Genomic DNA, 14,339 nt, shown 5'->3' with positions numbered 1-14,339 from the left:
GCAGTGGCGGAGCAGCTTATTACCTATGTGCACAAACACACACACACACACATACACAGAGAGAGAGAGAGAGAGAGATAGAGAGAGAGAGTGAGAGAGAGAGAGAGAGAGAGAGAGAGAGAGAGAGAGAGAGAGAGAGAAAGGGAGGGAGGGAGGGAGAGGGGGCAGACACACACATACAGCTGGTTAAAGGTGTTTTGACTCTCCGCTCTGCTCTTCATCAGTTATATTGTCCTGCTGAGGCACAAACACACACTTCTGGCGACATCTTGCTTTTGGTGCAGGATACACGCGATCTTCCATTCACAAGAACAGCAATGCAGTTAAGACATCACACTCACTGTTTTCATATAGTCATTAAAATTCACTGATCATACACCTGTAACCGTACATATTAGGACTGGGGACAGTTACAACTCTTTTGCATTTATCTATTTTAACTAGTCAAACCAAATCATTAAACATAGAACTGTCTGCTAAATACTGCTAAATAACTTTTGTGTTTTGTCCAGTAAGCATAGTATTATATAAAAAAAAATGCATTCTTTTACAGCAATATTATAGTATTATAATTTTTTTAGCATTTTATTGAAATAACAGTTGTTGAATTTTGGTTATTTATGCATAGAACATAGGTTGATGTTGAGTCCATGTGCAGATGTGACATACATTATTCAATCTTAAGTGTGAGACAGGTTGAACTATCCTTGTATGTATTAGAGGAGGGTGAGCACAGTTGCTACAGTATTTGCATTTCTTTACTATTAAAGTATTTGGGCTAGACAAACCAAACATTTATATACTATGCATACAGCTATCTGCTAATTACCCATACCATTTAAAGATGATTACATATGAAATATCATTCACAATATTTATTTGAAAGAAATAAGTCAGATTCTGCAATAGACCCCAACCTTGGGGACAACTGTAACACATTAAAAACACTAAATTTCACTAATTATCTTTTACTTTTTGTCTCAGTAAGAATAATATTTAGAAAATATGCACTGTTTTACAATAATATTATAGTATTATTTATTTTTAGTCATATTTATATTAGAGCAGTTCATTACGTTTTGGTTATTTATGTATAAAACATAGGCCTACTTTGAGTCCGTGCAGATGTTAGATGTTATTCTATCTCTCTATATTTTGAGTATGTGAGACAGGACGAATTGAGCAATTTGCAATGCAACAAACTTTTATTAAACATGTATATATGTATTTAGGTAAACTCTCTTTTTTGCACCCTTTAATTGCCTGTTTATGTTGAGGAATACTGTTATATGGCTGCTTAGCTTGGGGAAACTTGGGGAAACTGTCCCCTGTTGCATCCATCCCAAAACACACACTTTTGGCAACATCTTCCTTTTGCTGTAGGATACATGCAATCTTATACTCACAAGAACAACAGTGCAGTTCAAGACATCACACTCATTGCCTTACTGTTCACATTAGGGGAGACTGGGGATGGTTGCAACCGTTTTTGCATTTATCTCAGTGACACAGAGACCATTTGGATTAGACCAACCAAACCTTTATATATCTAACATACATCTGTCTGCTAATTATTCATTTTTAAAAACATGATTACATATGACATATGGTTCACAATATTTATTTGAAAGAAACTGACCTCAACCCTGGGACTTATTGCAAAATGATCAGGGAATGGTTGCAACATATTAAAAATACATTAAATTACACTAATTAACTTTTGATTTTTGTCTTAATAAGCATCATATTTTAAAAATATGCATTGTTTTATAATAATATTACAGTGTTAAAGTTTTAGTGGTATTTATCAAGACGTATCAAAAATACAGCTCACAAAACATCTTTCAAACCTTCAAAACAAGTTGTTTTGGGTTTTTTGTTTTTTTAATAAATGCAGCAACAGATGTTGAGGGTGCATTCTAATACCCATAATGCCATACCATTTAGTATGCTTGAAAAGATGTAGTATGTCCCAATACATATTACGTGAAATGCAGTATGCCAAAAATACCAGAATGTCCTATTGCGTCTACTCATATTTTGCAGTATGCAAAAGCACATGTTTTTTTGGCTATCCTTTGTGATAACTGTATGAGCAAAGAGGGTCAAAGTTCAAGTCGCAATGTTATGAGGAAGTAGTATGTTCCAATTGTATGCATACTGCATGCAACAGTACCTACGTTGTACGGGCAGCTACAGTATGTAGCTAAAATCAAAAGAAAATGTATGCAATCTTGAATGCAGGGTGAATGTATCTTCTGTCTTGAGCTGTACAGTTTACTGTGTACATTGTGTACATTTAAGTAGAACTAATTCAACAACATCATGACTCACTTGCAGAATTAAGTTACTGTTAAATACAATCATTTTTTCATTATACATTTAATAGCAATGTCACTATTATTTTAATTATACATTTTTCCTGAGCAGTATTTCAGTCGCTTCTCCATGTCCCCTTGACTATAAGTTAATTAGTTCCTACCTGCTATTGTTTAGGAGGAACAAGTATGAGTGTAAGAGAGTAGAGTGCCACATGCAAAGCCTGCTGTTAACCCCGAGAGAGTGAAGTTGGGTGTACTGCTGTAATGGCTTGACAGAGATAAGTTGCAACCCAGAAGGACTGGAACATGCTAACAAACAAGAAAAGAGGGTTACACACCCAGTGTATATCGTAAATCCTACAGAGCTTTCTGTCTTCTTGCCCAGAGGACACAGCAGAGAAATTAAAATGTAGGAAATTAAGGCTTTGACAACGCCAATGAAAACTAGACAGGCTTGAGCCTCTGAACGCGTGGAAAGCAGCTGAACAAGCACAAGGTTGAACAATGTCATGTTCCTGTTTCCTGTGAGTGGGACCCATCTTATCAGCTGTGTTGTGTTTGGTCAGTGGGCTTAAAACAAACACTTGACTTACTGTATGGCCCTATATGCAATGCTCCTCTCTGTGTGTGAGAGAGAACGAGAAGGAAGGGGAGGGAGGGAGAAATAGGTTGTAGTTGCTCTTAGGTGCTGAAAGTAAATTACAGTATTTATCCACATCCTTAAAGCCACTAATCATTGTCAGCGTGCATGGCTTGGAGTGCTACCAAAGAGAGTGTTGCTTAATGTTAATGGGCTGTATACTGGGGATAAGACAAGAGATGATTACCTGATTAATTTGTGCTTAAGGCAGCTTATTCTACAATTTGTTGTTGAGCAGAAAAAGTGCTCATCTAACACCAATCCAATTAGATTTAGTGCAGCCAGTGTCCCTCTGCCAAAAAAAAAAAATGATGTGACAACATATTGAATAGTGCTGAGAGTTGAATGAAAAATGTTATGTATGGAGTACTGAAGAACGGTGCTGAATTTCAGCACCATGGATAGCTCACCACCTGTTGAAACTACAGTTTATCCTGTCACAGAGCGTTATTTTGTAAAACTGCCCTCAAAAGCAACAAAAAGAGGTTTTTATTCCCTCTTGTTGTGTCGATGATGGGGTTGCACCTTCTACTGAGTGCACTCCAGAGTTAAAAAGCTTTAAACTAAAAAAAAAAAAATCAGGAAGTAATGTAGGGCCATTTTTGTTATGTTGTCCTGACTGGAGGGAAAAGGTCCTGACAGTAACATAATTTGCTGATTTAATGTCAGTGATGGAAAGTCACAGTACATTTACTTGAGTAAATTGATCTCAACAGAACTTGAATTTCTCTCTTTCTTTCGTTCTTTCTCTGTATTTTGGTAAAAACAAAAAAAAAATTGCATTTTGATTAAACTCCTTCAGTTTCAGACCAATCAAGTAGGATTTACTAAACAGAGATTAGTTCTTTAATTGTGTCTTTTCTTTAACCTACCCAAATAGTTTGGTTGCATAAAACTAGTATGTAGTTTTGTTGTTTAACGTAGGCAAATAGTTTTTGTGCGTTCATTTGGAAAGTCTGCCCAAACACTACATATTGTTTGGTATGTATGGGAGCCTTGCATGTGCAAAACTGATGCTAGAGGGGTACATATAGCATCACTGTTTGAAGCATAGGGCCACTGAGTAAGATGGTGTATTTGACATACTGGGAGTGAGAACATGTTGTCTATAAACATGATCTAGATGGTTGTTGTAAAGGTGCAACTGATGTTTATAAAACTTTGTAAATGGGTGATACAGTGCATCAATATACATTATTTGGATGGCCATTATGAAGTTTCAACGAATTATTATAAAAGTTAAAAATTGCTTAAATAAATGGTTTATAAGGCATATACTATAAGCATCATTTGAATGTTTGTTAACAGCAAATTCACTATTAACTAAAGTTTAATTATCTATCAAATTACAATTTGTTTATTATGGTTATTATAAAGTGTTACCATTGTATTGGTACTTTTGCTCAAGTAAATATTTCTTCAACCATTTCCAAATGTCAGCTGGTGCTCACACAAGGAGATTCAATTTGTTTGATGTGTTTGAGCCCCTCATCCTGTGATTCACCTCTGATTGTCATGGTGACTGAGAGTTCACCACGCAGGGTCTGTATTTTGGTAGGAGCATTAACTGGATTTGAAAGCGCGGATGGTGTTTTGGCAAACATCTGTTGTGTCAGTGCTCAGGGTGCCTGAATGCTCATCATTCATCATCACTCATTGCTTTCACATATTATGTCACTGCAGGATGCTGTGATCATTCCTCGCGGGGAAAGATGTCCTACTTCTGCTGGGATTGTCTAGTCTGCCTTTAACTGTAGCTGCTCAGTTTCATGCTCTGTCTTTGACCCCAACTGTTGCATGTTTGTGCATCTGTTTGTATACTCTTAGAAATAATGGTTCCTAAAGAGTTCTTCCTGGAGGGCTGACATTCTGCCCATTTGCTTTTCAAGAACCCTTGTTTCAAGACAGGGTTCCATTAAGAACATCTTTCATTCAAAGAACCCTTTTGGAAATCTGTGAAGAACTCTTTCATCAAGGGTATGTACCATAGAACACCCTGTCTGGATTCTAGATAAAACGGAATATTAAATAAAAATATAAAAATGTTCTTAGTACAACTCCTGAGCAGGTTCTATAAATCTCTTGGAAAATAAAAAAAAAGTTTCTCTGTAGAACTCTCTTGATGGGTTCTTAATAAAACCCTTTGAATATAAAAAGATTCCTGGTGGAGCCCCCTGGGTGGTTTCTGGATACAAATCCTTAGAATATAAAAAGGTTATTGGTAGAATGCCCTGCGTGGGTTCTTGTTAGCACCCTTAAAAGGAAAAAGATTAGTTTAGAAAGTTAGAACCTCCCAGAGAGGGTTCTGGGTGGAACCATTACACCACCATTACAGGCGGTTCTAGGTATAACCCTTTATGTTGGGTTTTAGGGAGAACTCTCTGAAAGGACACTAAGTTGGACCTTTAGGTTTAGGTTAGTGTAGACATTTGGATATAGGGACCTGACAAGAGGCTCATACTCTAATGTGCTTCCAGATCTGCAATTTGATTGGTTCGCTGAGTGCCTGACTTATTTCAGCTCCTGAGAGGTGGCCAATCAACAACATACAGAGTGTGTGTCTGGCACAGCAGAGAGTTGACAATTTCACATCAACCCACAACACTTTGCTACCTGTGTGTTAGTGTGTGTGTGCATGTGTGTGTGTGTGTGTGTGTGTGTGTGTGTGTGTGTGTGTGTGTGTGTGTGTGTGTGTGTGTGTGTGTGTGTGTGTGTGTGTAAAGGAGACAGAAGTAGCATGAGGGCAAGAGTAGAGAGAGAGAGAGGGAAAGAGAGAGAGAGAGAGAGAGAGAGAGAGGGAGTGTGTGTGTGTGTGTGTGTGTGTGTGTGTGTGTGTGTGTGTGTGTGTGTGTGTGTGTGTGTGTGTGTGTGTGTGTGTGTGTGTGTGAGATGAATGCAGATTGCTGGCCTTTAAATCTGGAGCCATCACAGTAACAGTAAGGGCTGGCAGACATGACTCATCCACTATCCATGCAGGGGAACGTGTGTGTGTGTGTGTGTGTGTGTGTGTGTGTGTGTGTGTGTGTGTGTGTGTGTGTGTGTGTGTGTCCACATATGTGTGAACTGACTGCATTAACAGTTGTATTGTATCTTGCTAAATCAAAGGTAATTTGCACAGTTAAGGGAAACAATTCAAAACCCAGTATATAAGCACATAATTCAGTAGCAAAAACCTCTTTTATATCTATTTTTACATTATTGTTCTGTCTTTTCAAAGGGGGTCGAGAGAACTTTGGTGTCATTCAGATTAAGCTCAACCATCTATTTATAAATATTTTATAAATAAATCGCAAATAACCAAGTGGAGGGTTCATCGCCCTTTTGGTGTTCTGATTGAAGCTTTTTAAGTCTCTCTGATTCTTATTCAACTCCAGCTATTAAAAGTAATCATATTCTTTGATGCTGGCTATTTTAAAACCAATATTTCATGAACATTTGTAAAAGGTCTAGCCAAAATAATACATATCAGTTTTAGTTTATGCTATAATATTTTCACAGCTTTACCTGGCTGTCAGACAGCTTTTTCTGACAGGAAACCGCTGTTATATAAGCCATATATTGCTCTCCCCAAACCAACCAAACTCAACTGGTGAAATCACTCATTTTGCCTCACACAACACACAACAGGAGTTACTGGTCTATTGCTGCCTCAATGTGTTTGTTTGTGTCATTGTGTGACTTTGTCTTTTTTAAAAAGATAGTCAACAAAAACACAAACAAACTCACAGAGCAGGCAACGATAGGTCAGCATCTCCCATGTTCTGCAAGGTAAAATAACTGATTTCAACCACTGAGTTTGGTTGTTTTGGAAAAAATGATATTTGCATCGTATTATGCTAGTTTATCAACAGAAAAGGTTGTCTGATGGCAAGGTAATGAGGTGAAAATATTTTAAATATAGTGTACACTTAAACTGATAATGTTTTTTTTTTATGTGGGCCTTTTTCAGTGGCTAATATACCCTCTGTTGCTGACCCCATCCACAACAGGACATCGCCTAGCTTCGTGTCAGCATTCCTGGTGGAGGGAGAAAGGGATGAGGAGAGAGGTGACTGTGAGTCTGGACCTACTAACAATCAGAGGAAGAGGAGAACGAGAGTGAAAGAAAAGAGACGAGTGAAATCTTGTGAAAATTGTGCCTTTTGCCAACTTGTGTCAAATCTACAACTTTAACGCCTCCTGTGCACTGTGTCAGCATGGAAACTGACCTCTTTAAGTGAATCTGTCAGTGTCGCTCTCCATCTAATATCTGTTCTTTAAAACTGGATTTACTGTAAGATACATGCTCTTCACTCCCTCTCTTCTATTTTCATATTTTTCCTTTTTCCCTCATTCCTTCCCCTCCTTTCTTCTCCCACTCATCTGACCCTGTACAACTCTTCTGATGCGACTCTTCCTTAAGCTCTCACTCACCACCACCCTGCCTTCTTCTGTCACTCAGTCTCACTCTCCCTCTGTGCTTTCGTCTGCCTGACGTCAGAGTGGAGAGGGAGACAGGCTCAGCCTCCCTGATTGGTCAGAGAGGACAACACCCTCAGCCTTGGCATACTGTCCTGAGTGTGGTGTTAGTCCATTCTCCTGCTGAAGAACAAGTACAGTGTGCTCACCTGCAAAGACATGTTTGTGTTCATATGTGTATGCATACACGCCTGTGTTAAGTCTTACATGTGGTTGTGTGCATCACAGTGTCATTATAATTGTTATTTGAAGGTGAAAATTCATTCTTGACCTTAGGAGTAGTAGTGTGACAAAAATATATTAACTCAAGGTCAACTTTCAAAAGCAACTCACAGGCTCCATCAGTGGACTGAGTTTGAATTTTGCTAGCTAGCTAAACATTAACAAAGCCTTACCTTGTTTGTTAGGCAGCAAAAAAGTTACAAAATGTTGCACTGTTTGACGTATTTTTATCTGAAAAGTTATCTGAAAACAAAACTTGACATTGTTTGCTACCTAGATTAGAAATAAAAAAAAATACATTGTTTGCTAGTTAGCTGAAAAGTTAATAAAACCTAATACAGACTGAAGTTAATTAGCCAAGTTAGCCTACTAATGATGGCTCAGTAGAGAAGCTCTATTTTCTCCTTTGAAAAACATGCTGGCTGAATTAATGGAGCAGTGCAATATGGCCGAATAATATAAGAATTAAAAATGGACTACAGCTTAGTAAGGAGAAAAGTGATTGTGTGGCAGCAACTGGCAACCCCGAACAAACCAGGTGTAATCCACATAAAAAATATCTACTGTGAACAGTAGTATTTCTTGTACTTATGACACCCTGCGAAGCAAGTGAGGAAAACAAAATTCTGGTGATCCTCTACTGTATTTATGACCTAAGAACAGGTTAAAAAAGAGGGAAGGTTTTCCCAAGAAAAGCCTTTCATGTTTTCTTCCAATTGAGTTTCAGTTTCTCCATGCAAACTGTAAACACAGATATACATATATTATGTGTTAGCAAGGTATGTAACATTACTGTTATGTACTCTTATGTGTACCTTGTGTTTAGCATGCAGTGGAGACATTAAAATTATAATATAATGCATAATTATTTAGTAGATTACACAACCAAAGAAAGACTTGAGATTTCACCATCACGATGTTCAGCCATAGAGAAATTAATGAAGGCCTGGAAGGTAAAAAAAAAAAATCTGTATAATGTAAATAGCCAGCAATTGGATAATGTATGCACGATTCACCATAAATGGGACTGGAGACTCACTGGTGTGGTTTTTGCATGTATTTCAGGGGTGGTTGTTGAAACAAATGTTCATTGTTCAGGCTGTTCAACTGGTCAGTGGAATCAAGAGGGATTAGGTCGATGATGGAGATACCATCATACAGTTCAACTCCCCACCCAGCACCACCTCTGCTCCGCCTCAGGGTTTTACTCTTGTGATCGATTGACTCAACCCATTTCCATTCCAGGAATCCCTCAGCGGCTTATCAACGCAGCTCACTTTCCCAAGGACACTGCCTATTCCCATATCCATGATCCTGAATTCCTGGACTGTATTCCCACTGTGCAATCTGGATCTCTGCATTCACCCAGCCTCCAGCTTCAAAGGAAATGTGCCTCTCAGGGAAGGCAGCTTTCACCCCAGCAAGAAAACATACAGAATACAAATACATTTTGAGGAGACTTGTTTGTGTTCAAATAAAATCCACTGATGTAAAAGGCTTTGAATTATCATGTGTATTATTAGCGTTTTTGACTAGCAACTCAAACAGCTTATTTAGATCCTCTCTATGCCCTTTTATACCATACATATGATTTAAAACATACTATAAACCACAATACTTAAAACTTCATGGGAATATCCTCTGGTGATATCACCATCACAGCACTTCACAACTGTTATGTAAAACACTGTTGGATAGCTGCAAAACATGATTAAATGTATTTGTGTGAGTGAGGGTGTGTTTGTCTTCATCGTCTCTTACCCTGATGTTACATCACATGGCCTGAGACTGTATCCTGATGCTCTCACAGTCTCTACAAAATCTCTAACACACACAGAATGATTGCTCTCTCTGGGAAAGAAACAGAAGGCTGGTGAAACGGTAATCACTGCTCTTATTCTGTTTCTAACAATTTAATAAGACTTTGTCTCTTTGAGCAGCAAGTAAGATACACACGATTTGTAATGTGAAATTATCTTAAACATTTAACCTAAATGCCCTTGCATGATTATAATAAAGCACTGATGAGGAGGCTTTACCTTGCTTCCAGGAATGGTCATGTCCATCTGTTCGTCAGTTTCTACCACTTGGTCCAGACTGAAATGTCTAATAGCTGTGGTAACTACCACAACTATTAGTTGTAGTAGTTGTCAATCAATCCAATAGTTGTGGTAGCTACCACGGCTATTGGATTGATTGCCATGAAATGTTGCACAGAAATTCATGGCTCCACATGATAAATTATGATGGGTTTGTGGATCCACTGACTTTTCATCTATCACCACATTCAGGGCAAAATCCCTATCTGTCCAGAGCTTTGGTTCATGAGCAAAACTAGCAAAACTAATTTCCATCTGCTCCAGCTGTTTATTGCTAATTTACAAATGCTAATATACTAACATGCTAAAGTAAGATGGTGAACATGATATTATACCTGCTCAACAGTGCCATCCTGAAATACATTGTGAAGCAGCTGTGATTCAGTTTCAGCTCCTAAACCAAGCAGTGAAACTCACCAAGTACTCCTCTCTTTCTTAATATTGGTTGTACCAAGGTATGTCATTTTTTCTAATTTTTATTAAGTAAAGGAGCACCAGGTCATCACTACTAATGTCGATTTCATCTTTTTTTTTAGAGGCGGCACGATTATTGGCAACTTTGTGCCATTTATTTGTGTCACTGTTGCTGTGTAAAGGCCTTAAGGCCCAGTTGACACCTGGTATTAACTTGCATCTTGGGTGATCCGATCACAAGTGGATAGCTCTGAACATCAGTTCACACCTGGCATTATAATACGTCTCCACATGCGTCTTGAGTGACCACTTGAGATGTCACGTCCCCACTCTATAGTCAAATAAACACACCATCATTTGCATTTGCAAAAACCGAACGTGTTTTTAACATGAATTTGATAAATTTACTGATTAATGGAGCACAAACTGGACAAGAAATAATTTGTAAAAACTATATGCACTGCAGGGAGATGATTCTGGAAGCCAGGCCTCACACTTTACAAAAACTCAACTTTAAAACTTTATTCACTGATTTTGGTGAAACTAGAGCCGTCCCCCTTTGATTGGATCACCCAAGATGAATGCCAGGTGTAAAGAGGGGAGTTGTTGTCAGAAATTGTACACAACACAACAACTACGTAAAGTGCCTTTCTGAAAACAAAAATTAATTTACTACAACATATTTAATCAAACCAGAGATATGCAGACATTTCTGAGGAGCTCTTAAATTCAATTGAGTGTCTTAATCAGCACCAAAACCATGGACCCACTTCCTCCAGATGGAAGGAGCAAGCCTCTATAACATCAGTGGCAACCCGAGTGTAAACAGCAGAAGGCAGGATTTACAGGAACTCCAGGGTGGAGAGTGAAGCTCCACACTCCAGCAGAGAGAGCTGAGACCCTGCCCAAAGGGTGTTTTGACACCAAGCATCCCTGCTGTCAACACCAGCCTGAGCTGCACCTATAGGACATCATTCCACCATCTGTCTATCTATCCTTTTCTCCTAGTCCTCTATCTTTACATTAAATTGGTACCACTTGAACTAAATATCCTTGTGTGACATGAACTTACATTAAAAAATTCATAGGCTGAACTTAATGGGACAACAGATAGAGGACTTTGGATGATGCATTTATTAATGCAAAGCATGGTAAAAGCTCAGTATGTGAGCAAGGAAAATGAGCCTGGCGTTTCTAAATGCATTTGCCTCTCACTAATCTGTGCTGTCAGAGAAAAGCACCTCCTGATGAAAGGGATATGTCTGCCCCTGGATCCAGCAGGAAAGTGGGGGGGTGGGGGTGGGGTGTATCGCCTTTGAAGAACTGGGAGTGAAGTCAAATCCTGGCTAACATGGAACCTGAGCAACATCCAGTGCTGAGATCCAGTCACCTCTCATCCTGTAGGAGTGGTGTTTTCACAGGAATAAAGATACTGCTACTACCCAGATTGTGGGTCTGGAAAAAGGCCAGGATTGCTCTGCTCCAATCCCCCAGCCTCATCTCTCCTTCCCTCACCTCCTCTCTTCTGCCTGGAGTGTTTGTACGCTGAGCCTTAGAACAACATCCAGAAGTCTCTGCCACTGTGTTAAAACTCAGTTTACAGAGCTAATCACACAGGTCCTGGTTCCGTCTCTCCAATCATTGTCACTAATCACTGTCTTACTGTGTAATTGTAAAAATGATGTGCAGTAGAAATTGCATAGATCAGATACAATATATCAGCAAAAGTGATTTATTTAACATAGAATGTTTTTTAGTGCTTTTTTCCACAGCCTTATTGTTTCTCATTTGGTTCTTGACCTACTCAGTTATCCTTTAAAGCTATGAGAGCTCCTGTCTGTATGCTGTCAGATCAACCACTATAAACTGTTCAGTAAGTATTCAATGAAAATTTTACATTCATGTTCCCTAGAGGATGAATCCCGATGACTTTGGGTAAACAGTATCTGGGAAATTGGAAAAAACCTGTGCAGTTCAGCTGCTAAAACAGCTGTGACAAACTCCAACTTTAAAAAAAAAAAAAAAAAAAAAACAGAATGTAAAATACACAAGTGTTAACATCATCAAGAGTGTCACTGTCTGAGATCATACACTCTACTTAGATTTCCCAAGTGTTTAGAGGACCATGATGTTTGCCAGAAGTGGATCAAGAATATCAACAGAGGATTTTTTTTCCTGAAAAATCTTGAATATCTGAATAGTTCCATGCCCATGAAAATATGAATTAATGTATCTTTATATTTTTTTTCTTTGGTATTTATATTTGGTATCGAATGTAATCAGGACCGTCGTCAGTGGGGTTCAGATGACCCCCGACCCAAGGCCCACTGGAGGAAATCCAGTGTGAAGCTCTACATCAGTCATGATCAAAATTGCCTATTGCATTAAAAGTCTGTCAAAAATGAAACAAGACCAAACTTTTATTTTGAAGAAATCACAGCGAATACATACAGTCTTAGTCAGTAACTTTAGCTGGGATTGTTAAAGGTGCATTTTACAAAACAATATGACAATTTAAAAAGTTAACTTATAGAGTAACAAGAAGGAGCAGCCACAATGAGATCTTAGATGAAGATCTGCATGCAACATAACACAAACTAACTTCTCAGCCAGGTAACCAACTCCTATCACTGTGCCCTTCTGTCCACACAGTCTCATGTCGTGTGGAGCATAAGAGCAGATCACGTTTGCTAATGATGGGAAAAGGACAATTATTGTCTGAATGAAAACCTTGTTTTTCCTTCTCCAGAATTCTGAGACCTGTAGTATTAAACAGTATTTGCTGTTACCACCAATAACTACAGGTGTCACATGTATAGTAATGATGCAAATGCATAATAGCATCAAAAGTGGTTAGTTGATCAATATTTGCTGCCAATCAGGACGGATTATAGGCATTACATTATCAAAAAAAATAACATTAATTTCATAAGAAAGTGATCATTTTAAACATTACTTTACTCTGATCACTCATTCATTGGAGGCATTTTTCTCTCCGTGTTTTAAAATTAAAGAAAGAATTTAACTGTCACAGCCTTATTTAAGATATTTTTTCTTTGTGTTTTGAAATAACTGACTTGACTTTTTGTGCTTTATAATCATGCAAAACAGAGCATGGTTTGGACAGGTGTATAACACTAGATTTGAAAATGGTTGTGGACACTCGTGTTGGTATTAGAGCAAAGGATGGATGAGTGGCTGTGGATGGGGGGCCCAATTTAAAACATTTTCTCACCTTGTCCATAATGCCAAATGGTCGGCCTGTCTGCAAGAGCAACAATATTCTCATCAGCATCAGCTGTACTTTGTGTTTAGTGAAGAGATTCTACCTGCTAATGTTAGCATTGTCATTGTGAGCTTGTTTGTTTGTTTGTTTGTTGATATTTACACCATTGTGCCCCAAAAAACACCCTCACAGAACTGCTATTGAGCTGTAGTCCTGTTATCATGTAGTCTGGTTCCTCACTTTAACACTCTGTGTGGCTTCCTTATTTGCTAATAAAGCCAATGTTCAATCGTTATCTAATCTGGCATGCAAGCTGGTGTGTTCTGTGTGTGAGCCTGGGCCTGTGTGGCAGTGTGCTGTACTCGGCCTAAGCCCTTACTCTGCATCATCCATCTTATCACACAGACTGGCCGACCTCAGATGACTTTGCAGACACACTCTGCAGTCTACCAGTCACGTGTGAATCTCTCCCTCTCTCCCTGTGGTGGCTTGCTCTACTTCTGATCACAGCACACATCTGTGCTTCTCCTGGCAATCTCAAATCTACGCCTCGGTGAGACAAGCAAGCAAAGGAGGAGCGCCATCCATTAGCGGCTGCTCACAAGTTGCCACTGTAAATTCAGTTAACCTGGGACCATGTTAAATGTTAAGATTGTGTCACCGTTAATTGTGTTATCCGCCTATTTGCAGCTCGGCTAACTGCTCCCTAAAAGCGGCTTTGACGTGAAGGAGGCTTGTCTCCTCTACAGCACCACACACACACACATCCATGACCTCCTTCCTTCCTAAACAACCATCCTCTTTTCTCTCCTGGACACTTATCCCTCTCTGTCTCCATCAGTCATGCTGCTCTCTGTGAGGCTCTGTAAATATCTGCCACAGACAGTGTAAAGTTCAGGAAAAGGTCAAAAGTGATAAATTCTGCACTGGGTCTGTCTGCTGTGTATCAGTGTAAAACC

General features: G+C 38.8%; 1 long non-coding RNA gene across 1 annotated transcript; it reads left to right on the top strand.

Annotated features, from left to right (window-relative positions):
- The first annotated feature begins 7,386 nt into the window (after nucleotides 1-7,386).
- On the top strand, nucleotides 7,387-9,136 carry LOC146322620 (uncharacterized). Its single transcript, XR_014771271.1, has 2 exons — nucleotides 7,387-7,553; nucleotides 8,887-9,136. It is a non-coding gene; the product is annotated as an uncharacterized LOC146322620 (long non-coding RNA).
- Nucleotides 9,137-14,339: the final 5,203 nt, after the last annotated feature.

This window comes from Lutjanus erythropterus, chromosome 8, assembly GCF_056507025.1.
Source record: "Lutjanus erythropterus isolate fLutEry1 chromosome 8, fLutEry1.hap2, whole genome shotgun sequence".
Taxonomy (NCBI): domain Eukaryota; kingdom Metazoa; phylum Chordata; class Actinopteri; order Lutjaniformes; family Lutjanidae; genus Lutjanus; species Lutjanus erythropterus.
Note: the sequence above shows the minus strand (reverse complement) of the source record. Positions and strands in the feature narration are given on the sequence as shown.